We start from the raw sequence: 11580 nt of genomic DNA, 5'->3' as shown, positions 1-11580 counted from the left end.
CCAGTAGTTTTAGAAGCCTGGGTAGTCAGTCGAGTCGAGCATCAGACTTTTAATCTGAGGGTCCGGGGTTCAAATCCCTGTTCAGATGTAGAGTTCGACATTCTTGAACACTTCCGATACTGCCATATCGTTTGTGTTCCATCCATAAGTCTTTAAAAAGAATTGTGGCCGTTTTCGAACAGGTTTGCATCATAACAATGTGCTGGTAAGTTAAATGTACAATAGGAACCTACGTCCTTCTGGCTAGCAGCCAAATCTCTGTACTCATCTCCCTGCTTGGATAGAAGGTCATCTGGTGCATTTTTCTTGTCACGAGGGCCTAAGTGTTGTGGGTTGGTGCATCCCCAACCTGTGTCGTGTCTTCTCTTTCTTCTGTGTGTCTTGTCTGTCTTGCCGTGAGGGCGTTCCAGGGATCTAGAGGCGTGGCTTTCCATCTACGTTCCGTCATCCACTCAGCTGTTCCTCATCACTCATCCCCACGTCAATACATAAACCGGGGCTGACCGCCTCTTCAACGCCAGATCATTACATGCACTATTGAGGTAACTGGGCTCCTAGTCATTTGCGCCTGTGTTGTTGTTTGTTGTTGTATTCTAGTACAACTCTGCCTCTCCTTAGATCCATCCGTTGTCCCTCCGAGTTGCCTTCCTCCCTCACGCGACCAGCCACCTGTCTACACCAGTGTTTGAACCCCTCCGCACTCATTAAACGTGCTTTTGTTATCTCTAGGTTCTGGGTCTTACTAACTGTAACACTAAGAGTATAGAAGCGGAACAAGAGGGAGAGTTGTTTTTTTTTGCACCCACCAGCAATAAAGTTTACTTGTCTGAAGCTGTGTTGTTTGAATAAGGTTATCAATGTTTTGAGTGAAAAAGAATACCACAGTGAAGTCCTTGGTAGGGCGACAGCTTTATGTGGAACACTTCAGATACTGCCATATTGTTTGTGGTCCTCCATAAGTCTTTAAAAAGAAATTGTGGCTGTTTTTCAAGCAGGTTTGCATCATAACAATGTTGCTGGGTAGTCTAAATGACAATAGGCAACCTACGTCCATCTTGCTAGCACCCAAATCTCTGTGCTGATCTCCCTGCTTGGATGGCAAGTCATCTGGTGGATTTTTCCTGTCACAAGGGCTTTTGATCAAAACTACGTATAGTGCTCCGAATGAGGACACTAAGAGTATAGAAGCGGAACCAGAGGGAGAGTTGTTTTATTGTACCCACTAGCAGTAAAGTTTATTTGTCTATAGCCATAAAATTGCATTAGGTTATCAACGTTTTGAGCGAAAAAGAAAACCACAGCTCAAGTCCCTGGTAAGGCAACAGCTTGATTCTGGGATATGTATGAAGTGCTCGCTATCGTCATCTGTCATGCAGGTTTGCGGATGTTCACAGTCTGCAAGTGGCCATGATGAGTTGGACTTTGAGCTTTTTACCGTTTGGCCAATTTAGCCAATTTTCAACCAGTTTGTGCAATAACATTTGGTGTTCTCAGGCAATGTGCAAATTATGGTCTACCCTCCTGCTGTCCAGAAGACCGTGATCATTGCAACAGCTTTTTGGTCTTCATTACTTGCACTTTAAATTTGTAGTTTAATTTGTAATTTTAATTTGTAAGGGTTTTCCCACTCGCGAGTTGCAAACTCTGCTAGATGAGTTGTCCATTTGAGCTACCTGTATGGACATGGACCAATTCAGACACTATCATATCATGTGTTCCATGCACAAGTCTTTAAAAGAATTGTGACTGTTTTTCAAGCAGTTTGTATCATAACAATGTTGCTGGTAAGTCTAATGAACAATGGGCAACCTACATCCATCTTGCTAGCCACAAATCTCTGTACTCATCTCCCTGCTTGGATAGTATGTCCAAGGACATACATTATGTTCTATAACCCTTTTCATTGGTTTGCTACCACTCTAAATAATTCCTTTCATTGTATCAATCTCAGAAATAACCAAAGAATGACAAATTCCATTCATTTGCTAGTGCCAGGTTCAACCACCTGTCTCTGTATTTCAGCAGCAGTAGTGTTTTTAAAACACCTGCCCGTGTGAGGGTTGACCCACGCCCTTCAGATTATGAGACTGACGCGCTGCTACTGCGCCAACGAGGCTATGAAAGGTTGCAATGGTTCGCAAAATTTCAGAAAAACTAACAATTGGTCGTCATCTTAACAAAAACAATGTATGTGGAAACCTACGTACTCACACAAAGGCTAAAATTGACACTAGATGCTTTGTCATGACCCCATGAAAGGCCAGACAAAGACCGTGTGCAAAGGTTAAGGAAATGCGAGTATGACACAACAAAGAAATGATGTCAATGATGGGTTAGTCAGTTTAGTCAGTGGTGATGATATGCATGGATGAGTGTGAGGTATGGTGTCAGCGATTTATGCTGGACAGTGTAAAACTAACAAAGATGAGCGGGAGAGGTGCTGGACTGAGAGAGACCTCTAGGGCAATCACAGATGCACAACCAATAATAAAACACTACTGAGTGAATGCGTTCATAAAATGAAGAACATTGTTCAGAAAGCTTATGAAGCTTCATTTGACCATAACTATTAACCACCTGGACCTGGTAAAAGATATGAGGTTCTCATGCATAGGTAGCCAGTGATTTACCTACTCAAGATGGTGGTCGGCATGCCAACGAGGCTTGGAAATTTGCAGATGGGATTCAGAGGAGATGTAACAGTTTAAAGTGTAAAGTAACTTAATTTTCTAAATTGTCCGCCTACAGGGCCAATGAGAGCTCTTCTCTAATATTACCGGGTACGCAATAGCTATTCAACTTTAGAAGGTATTGTTGATCTCAGAAACAACGATAGACAGCACCATCTTATCACAACGCCCATGTAGTGTTTTCTTCAAAGTTTGCAAAAACATTCATCTGAACTCGCAAATCAATTGATGAGATTTTGGAGGTCAAAGGTTCAATGTCAAGGTGACTGTGTCCTCATGTCTGTCCATCCAATTCTTGTGAATGCAATATCCCTGAACGCCTAGAGGGAAGCACTTTAAATTTGGCATACATAACCACTAGGAGTCGCGGATGAACTGATTTCGATTTTGGAGGTCAAAGGTCAAGGTTACTGTTTCATTACGTCTCCTGAACTGTATATGTATTTCTCCTGAACTGGTGATGGGGATGCTTTGGCGATGTAAAGCCCCAGTGGCCAAATGGATAAGGCACTGGCGTCCTAAGCCAGGGATTGTGGGTTCAAGTCCCATCTGGGGTGAATTTCAGCAGAATGGCACAATGGAAGTGTCATGAGGCCTCTGACCCAGAGGTTGATGGATTGAAACCATCCTCTGCTAACTCTGATTTCCATGGTGAGATGATATAACTGCTGGAAAAGTTGTTGACAGCCCATGAAAAGTGGCAAGTCATGTTCTGGCAGATTTAAAAAATGACATCCAGGATCCTGTAGTAATGCTGACTTTCCAGTGATGTGGTTGGGCTGTTTACAGGTTTTGATCATATCCATCGGTTGCATGGATGGGACATCAATACCCCGGTTCTATCACCTGATCGCTGTCTTGTCTTTGTCGTTCGACGACTATTTGGGCTCACACCTTAACACACCTAAAACACAGCCTAAAATCATGCTGCACCTCAAAGGACTCTCAAGCACTCCCAGCTGTGCTTTTGCAGAAGAGCGCCTTGTTTTCTTTTAGCTTGGGAAAAGGCTTTAGCTTATGACAAGGTAAACAGATTGCACCATTGTGCTACTCATTAGTGTGTCCACTTCAGTTATGTATTGAAGCACATCCTTAGAGCTAATGGCCCTCATTTATTAACCTAACGTACGACAGGCTTCACGTGAGATTCATGAAACGTTCGTATCACACCAATCAGAGCGTAAGAATGATCGTACATTGATAAATGCAGCGGCTAGAAACGATTGTAATTTAAATATCACGCCCCAATATATTCTCAGTTTTGAGGCCTCGCCTCTATTATTTATGACATGGCCAGACATAATCCGGCTAAGAAGCGGCACTTTTCAGAGGTGGGGATTTAAAGCCTGACATCCCAGGTGCTCTGGTGCAGCCAGATACCACCAGGCCCAGGGGAATATGCCGCCTAAGAAAAATGCAATCCTACCCGATGAGAAGAATAAACATTGTGAAAATAACGAAAATATGAATACATTAAACATATACGGGCATTGAACATATTGCTGCAGTCTCAGTCTTTGGATGGTATAGGTAGCGCCCGTCAGACATGTCATGATATAGCAGGTTCTCATGATTGAGAACCTACTATATAATGACATGTTTAATTTACTATATAATAATTTTTGAGACAGGTCCTACTGAAGATCTGTTGGATCAGTCAGGATGGCCGAGCGGCCCAAGGCGCTGCGTTCAGGTCGCAGTCTCCACTGGAGGTGTGTGTTCAAATCCCACTTCTGACAACTAGTATTTTCATTTGGAACTAATGTCTAAGAGTTGATATTGGGAATAAAGAACTTAGCAGTTCTTTGTATTTAAGAGGACATGAATGTGCATGAGAAACGCAATTCCAAGTGCAGCGTTTGTGAGCATCTTTATTGTCAACACATGTAAAGTTCCTTAGGGGCCCGTAGTGGATGAAATGGTAAAACACTTGGCCCTGGATGCATAGAATTCCTGCCATATTGAGCGACAAAGTTTGGGTGTCCTGAAAAAAGGGTCTTGAACTCTATCTCGCCGACCTCTTTTTTTTTACTGTTTCTTGTTATGTCACGGCAAGAAGTATTATGCTTTTGAGTCGTTTGTCCATCTCTACATCAGAATCAGAAATTAAAAAAACATCAGACATATGCAGTCTCTGTGGCGCAATAGGTCAGCGCAGTCGGCTGTTAACCGAAAGGATGGTGGTTCAAGTCCACCCAGGGACGTTCTTGCTTAAATAATCTGGAGTGAGCCAACTCTGGGATTTATCCTTCTTCAGGAGACCATAGAGCAGCCTGAAGATAACCCAAAGCCTTATGTCTATCAGAAGATACAGTTCTGGAAACCATGTACATAGTCATCTTTACAGTCATCAGAGATGGGAAGTAACGAAGTACAAATGCTTTGTTAACAAAATAACGAAGTACAAACACTTCATTACTGTACTCAAGTAGATTTTGCGGATATTTTTACTTTACTCTTTATTTTTTTGGCGACTTTTTACTTTTACTCCTTACATTTTACCACAATATCGGTACTTTCTACTCCCTACATTTTACAAAATTGGCTTGTTACTTTAGTTTTGTGCTAAAGGTTGTCTATCAGGTGTGATTTGGAGTCCATGTCGGAGAATAGCGCGGACACGCGCCTCACACCACGAGCAGGCGCGCACGGCACACGGAGACAAAAGTGAGAGAAAAGAAAAAGAGACGAGCTGTCTGGAGGATAACCAGTTGAGATCGTGTGTGTCTTTGAGAACTGTAAGTCATAGAACTGATGTTGTCAGTTCATGTAAGCCTGTTGTTGTGTTGGTCTGTAGTTCTGGTACATTTAAAAGTTAGCTTGTTTACGTTCTTCTACTGTTGGCTAGGTTACACCTGGCTGTTGATTCGATATAATGGCGATTGTTGAACGTCCTTGCTCATTAAGATAATGTAATTAGTAGTTGGTTTATTGTTATTATTTACTAGCATATATGATTCCTATACATTGTGTATGGTAGCCTTTACAATGTTGTTTATTTCATTTATTACCACACACACATTCATAGCAGAGCTGCCCCCCCATGTTTATACTGATGATTGATTGTAATAAATCAACAGAGAGAAGTTGTCTCCGTCTGTGTTTTAACAGACACACCTGGGCCGAAGTTGGAAACCACAATTAGCTTTAAATCCAGTTCTAATCTAGTCCTCACTAAATTTCAAATAATTTCCTGGAGTTACCATTATTAAAAAAAAAATGTAATCTAATTAAATTGGAACATACACAGACTTCTCACAAAATCACACTTGAATTCATATCTTGCTACTCGGTCAGAATCTTATTAACCTGGAGTCCCAGTCTCTGTCAATATAAATAGGCTATATGTTTATATACAGTCCCTGACAAAAGTCTTGTCGCTTATCTATTTTGTAGAAACACCTGCTATTAACCTGACTTTTAATTAATCAGTTGGTGTAAGAAATAGCTCATATGAAAAGCTAAAACCCTCCCAAATGATGTTCAATGCACTGAAATAAATTAGTTTCACTGAAACAAGCTTTATTATTTAAACAAGACAGAAAGGTCAAATTTTGGCAAGACAAAAGTTTTGTCGCCTATACAGAAATTGAACAAATTTACTGCAAATACTAAAATATGTCAGCAAATTAAATAGTGGTGCTGTGAGATTCAAATTTAATATCTTGTATGACTTCCATGAGCTTGAAGGACTGCATCCATGCGGTTTGGCAAGGATTCATACAATGTATTGATGAAGTCATCAGGAATAGCTAGGAAAGCAGTCTTGCATGCCTCCCAAAGTTCATCAATATTCTTTGGTTTGGTCTTCCATGCTTCCTCTTTCATCCTACCCCACATATGCTCCATGATGTTCATGTCTGGTGAGAGATGATCTGGATGGATCATATCTTGATCTTCTTCGCCTTGAGGAACTTTGAAGTGGAGATGGAAGTATGCGATGGAGCACCATCCTGCTGGAGAATTTGGCCTCTTTTATGGTTGGGAATATAAGAGGTAGCTAAGATTTCTTGGTATTTGAGACTATTGATGTTGCCTTTCACCCTGCAGATCTCTCGCACACCCCCATACTGGATGTAACCCCAGACCATGATTTTTCCGCCAGCAAACTTCACTGTTTTCTGGGTGAATCTTGGATCCATGCGGGCTCCAGTAGGTCTCCTGCAATATTTGCGACAACTGTGGTGTAATTCAACAGAAGATTCATCTGAAAAATCCACTTTCTTCCACTTCTCCAGCGTCCATCCTTTTAGCAGGCTGTGGGCCTTGGCAAATAGCACACGGTTTTTCAATTGTCTTTTGTTTAGTGCTGGCTTCTGGGCACTGATTCGACCAAGGAGGCCATTTCGAGACAGAATCCAACAAACTGTTCTGGTTGACACAGGGACTTCCGGGGACCAGGTCTTGTGGAGCTCTGCTGCAGTGGAAAACGGGCTGGCCTTGGATTTTCGAGCCAACAAACGGTCCTCTCGAGCAGTTGTCTTGCGGGGTCTGCCTGACCTGGGCTTGTCAAAAACATCTCCAGTGTCTTCAAATGTTTTTTTAATCCTCTGTACTTGACGCTGAGACACATTGAAGGTGTCTGCCACATCAGCAGTGGATCTGGTCTTCAGCCTCTTGATAATCCAAACTTTAGTCTCAGGGTGAATCTTAGGCATGTTTGCAGAGGTCTAGTTGCAGTTGATGTGTATATGCATTAATCTAAAAGGAAGTTGTGTACATGCAATAATTAAAAAGAAAGTTGATTTGTATTTGCATTGATCTAAAAGAAAGTTACCTTGCAACTGCCTCCGGAGTCCTCCGGGTTAGCATATCCCGGAAAGACTCCTTCTTCAGTCGGACGGCTTCCCTGACCACCGGTGTCCACCAGGGTGTTCGTGGGTTACCGCCCCTTGAGGCACCTAAGAAAGTCCATGACTAGCACAGAAGTCCAACAACAGACAACCACTCTAATTTAGATCAGGGAGGCCGTTTCTCCCAATCACGCCTCTCCAAGTATCTCCATCATCACCCACGTGTGCGTTGAAGTCCCCCAGCAGAACTATGGAGTCCCCTACTGGAGCCCCATACAGGACCCCATTCAAGGTCTCCAAGAAGGCATGCATGCAGGAATGCACAAACAACAGTCAGAGTTTTCCCCCCCATCACCCGAAGGTGTAGGGAGGCGACCCTCTCGTCCACCGGGGTAAACTCCAACGTAGCGGCGCTCAGCCGGGGGCTTGTGAGTATCCCCACACCCGCCCGGCGCCTCACACCATGGGCAACTCCGGAGTAGGACAGAGTCCAACCCCTATCCAGGAGTACGGTTCCAGAACCGAGACTGTGCGTAGAGGTGAGCCCCACCAGATCTAACTGGTAGCGCTCAACCTCCCGCACAAGTTCCGGCTCCTTCCCCCACAGAGAGGTGACATTCCACGTCCCCAGAGCCAGCCTCTGCCGCCCGGGTCTGGTCTTTCGAAGCCCCTGACCTTCGCTGCCACCCTTACGGCAACGCATCCGACCCCATTGGTTCCTCCCACAGGTGGTGGGCCCATGGGCTGGAGGGAGAGGTGCCACGTAGCTTTTTCGGACTGTGCCCGGCCGGGCTCCGTGGCAAACCCGGCCACCAGGCGCTCGCTTACGAGCCCGCCGTCTAGGCCTGGCTCCAGACGGGGTCCCCGGGCTTCCACCGGACCAATAGGTTTTTGAACCATTCTTTGTCTGGCCCCTCCCCTGAGACCACTTTGCCATGGGAGACCCTACCAGGAGCACAAAGCTCCAGACAACACAGCCCTCAGGTTCATAGGGACACACAAACCTCTCCAGCACGATAAGGTAATGGTTCCCGGAGAGGCTGAATGAGATGAATTTTGATGATGATAGAAGGAATGGGGATTATATAATGAAAAGAAAGTTGATGTGTATATGCATAAATCAAAAAGAAGGGTGATGTGTATATGCATAAATCTAAAAGTAATTTGATGTGTATATCCATAAATCTTAAAGAAAGTTGATGTGTATATTAGGGATGAGCCGAATACTCGGCTGAAACGAGTATCCGGTACGGATAAAGCACTTTTGCCGAGTAGAAGTATAATACGAGTAATACGAGTCAATATCCGTGCTCGGATTGAATAAGTCTCCACTGACTGTGTCTCCATTCTGTGATAGGCTAGTCAAACTGCTAGTCACAGCGCCTCTCCCCTACACTATTCTGTGATAGGCTAGTCCCAGCGCCCCTCCCCTACACTATTCTGTGATAGGCTAGTCCCAGCGTCCCTCCCCTACACTATTCTGTGATAGGCTAGTCCCAGCGTCCCACCCTACACACAAAGATTCCTCCTGTTGTTGTGTCCCACCGGCCCTGCTCACACACGCTCAGGACACAGAGAAGTGAACGTCTCTCTTCTCAGGTCCGCGCGCTTTTCTGTTAACATTTAGGGTTTCTTCAGCTTCAGGTTTGTTTTATACTTCGGTTCAAACTAGTACCTAGCAACCAGGAGATTTCTGGTAAACGTAGGGTTTGTTCAGACATAGTGCTTGGTAGAATGCATCTCTGCCGTCGGAGTTTTTTTTTTTTTTTTTTTTTTAAACTGCCTGCTGGCTCTAACCAGTTTTTTTGAGTGTCTGAAACTTTCTTGCTGTGTTTTATAAAAAAAATAAAAGGCAGTTGCGGTATAAATGAATAATATTATAAATTAAGATACACACACAAACACATTCATACCCCCCCCCCCCTCTCTCTCTCTCTCTCTCTCTCTCTCTCTCTCTCTCTCTCTCTGTATCTCTTACTCACTCATAGACACACACACTCACACAAACCTGTGAAAATGAAAAAGAACCCCCCCCAAAAAATGATTAAGAGTTAAAAAAAGAAAGTTATATTATTGAGTATGAAAACTCTTGTTCATTACAATTTACTTTATAATTGCAACCACATTGTTGTATTTATTGTTGCAAAACTTGTTATATACTGTGGGCCTATATAGTTCGTTTGTTACCATGACAACACCACTGGTCTGAAGCTCAATGCTGATGCTGTCACGGAAATAGTTTTCAAATCAGCAAAAAATATAACAATTTCTGATCAACCCATATCAATTGCATGCTTAAAATAACAAACCGGTTAAAGCCCCGCCCATTTCAAGACAACTCGACCTACTTCCGGGTTGAATCTGACCACTTCCGGGTTAGGCCCCGCTACGGATACAGATAATTCATGTGGTAAACAGATACAGATAATGCTGTACTCGCTCATCCCTATTGTTGGGGCAGTTGAACATGACAATGCTACAGACTAACTGAAGATGGATGTCATTGTAATCACTTTCAGATCATCTCAAATGGAGACACGGATGATTATTTAGGTCATAAGTGCTTCTCTTGGGGTTGTCTTGGTAGTGAGTTCATCATCAGACACTAACACATGCAGAGCAAGTACATTTCACCAGTTGTCCCACCGCTAGCTAAATAAATAAAACAATGGGGGTTTTGGAATAGATATTCAGCACTAACTGGTACTTTCTAATGCTGAATGAGCTCTATCTGGTGGAAAAAGGAGTTGCCCCAAAGAAAGTTATTGGACTCTAATTGACCACTCATAGACTGTTAATGGCATACGTTGGGATGATGGTTGTCTATTCATGAAGCCATTCCTTACTTACAATAGACAAGACCACTGAAACTTGATCAAAAAGAAGGTGTGGTTGAGTGAAAATGGCTTCATTCAGTATTTAAGATGGCACATCTGTGTAAGGAACCACTTCCACAACACAGAAGATGCCAGAAGAAACATTGGGACTATGGAGAAGATCATGGGCAAAGAAGGTTGCTTACTGTAAGACTTTGACGTTGGTCTAACTCAAGCATTGGCATTGGATTGATTTTAGTTAGTGCTAATCTATGGGGTTGTTTTTCTGACAACTGATTCCCAGTATTTTATCGAAAGACTTAACAGTAACAGCTATTTTACGTTGTATTACTAGTTGGACAATGCTAAAATGTGTTATAATTCATTCTAGATTGTGTCTCTGGGTAAATGATTGTTTTGGTAAGTCATTCTTATTACTCTACCTTTAGCATTGACTTGACTGTTGAATTCAGTAAGTGCTACTTGTTGGGGCAGTTGAACATGACAATGCTAAATACTAATTTTAGATGGATGTCATTGTAATCACATTCAGATCACCTCAAATGGAGACACTGATGATTATTGTGTTCATAAGTGCTTCTCTTTGGGGTTGTCTTGGTAGTGAGTTCATCATCAGACATATCTCTGAACAAATGCAGAGACAGGCTATTTCACAATTCTTCCCAACACTAGTAAAATGCATTCATCTGGCACCAGAACTACCCAAACCCAAGCATTGACTTGAGTATGCAGTAAGTGCTACTTGTTGGGGTAGTTTTGCTGACCTCTAAAGTCCAGGATTTCCTCCATAAAGAAATGTTTAAAAGGGATAGTCTCCTTGGTTACTGGTTGAACAATGCTGAAATGTTTTCTAAGTCATTCCTATTACTCTAACTTTAGCATTGACTTGACTGTTGAATTCAGTAAGTGCTACTTGTTGGGGCAGTTGAACATGACAATGCTACAGACTGTAAATGAAGATGGATGTCATTGTAATCACATTCAAATCACCTCAAATGGAGACACTGATGATTATTGTGTTCATAAGTGCTTCTCTTTGGGGTTGTCTTGGTTGTGAGTTCATCATCAGACATATCACTGAAAAAATGCAGAGACAGTCTATTTCACAATTCTTCCCAACACTAGTAAAATGAAATCATCTGACAGAAAAACTACCCAAACACAAGCACTGACTTGAGTCATGTATGCAATAAGTGCTACTTGTTGGGGTAGTTTTGCTGACCTCTGAATTCTAGGATTGCCTCCAAGAAGAAAGTTGTA

The 11580-nt window shown here is 42.8% G+C and overlaps 2 non-coding genes across 2 annotated transcripts; both read left to right on the top strand.

Moving 5' to 3' along the window:
- Nucleotides 1-3174: 3174 nt before the first annotated feature.
- Nucleotides 3175-3247, top strand: trnar-ccu (transfer RNA arginine (anticodon CCU)). The gene has a single exon. It is a non-coding gene; the product is annotated as a tRNA-Arg (tRNA).
- A 1573-nt stretch (nt 3248-4820) lies between these two features.
- Nucleotides 4821-4894, top strand: trnan-guu (transfer RNA asparagine (anticodon GUU)). Its single transcript has one exon. It is a non-coding gene; the product is annotated as a tRNA-Asn (tRNA).
- The last annotated feature ends 6686 nt before the right edge of the window (nt 4895-11580 follow it).

Source organism: Etheostoma spectabile, unplaced genomic scaffold (genome assembly GCF_008692095.1).
Source record: "Etheostoma spectabile isolate EspeVRDwgs_2016 unplaced genomic scaffold, UIUC_Espe_1.0 scaffold00019187, whole genome shotgun sequence".
NCBI classification, from domain to species: Eukaryota; Metazoa; Chordata; class Actinopteri; order Perciformes; family Percidae; genus Etheostoma; species Etheostoma spectabile.
The sequence above is the reverse complement of the archived record's forward strand: the minus strand, read 5'-3'. Positions and strand labels throughout refer to the sequence as shown.